The sequence below is a fragment of the Oncorhynchus clarkii genome, chromosome 2 (genome assembly GCF_045791955.1).
Source record: "Oncorhynchus clarkii lewisi isolate Uvic-CL-2024 chromosome 2, UVic_Ocla_1.0, whole genome shotgun sequence".
In the NCBI taxonomy this organism is placed as follows: Eukaryota; Metazoa; Chordata; class Actinopteri; order Salmoniformes; family Salmonidae; genus Oncorhynchus; species Oncorhynchus clarkii.
Genome location: NC_092148.1, coordinates 8,558,966 through 8,559,263, shown reverse-complemented (window position 1 = coordinate 8,559,263; position 298 = coordinate 8,558,966).

The window sequence follows — 298 nt, the reverse complement described above, 5'->3', positions numbered from 1 at the left end:
CGGCGCATGCGAGATCTTGGTCCTCATAAATTCCCGATGAGTAAATATGCCTAAATGTTTGTTGCCTTTTGACTTGACTCTATACTATGCGCACACTTTTCTTTTTGGAATAGTTCGATGTTTCAGAAGCAGTAAGCCAGAGCATTACGCTCTGTGAGTGTTTTTTTGGTTTTAATATCCCAACTAGGGTCATTTTGCTGGACCCCACAAGGAAGATTCTACTTTAGGTTTAGGGTTTACAGTTAGAATTAGGGATTAGGTCTAGGGGGTTAAGGTTAGTAGGTTAATTAGATTTTTG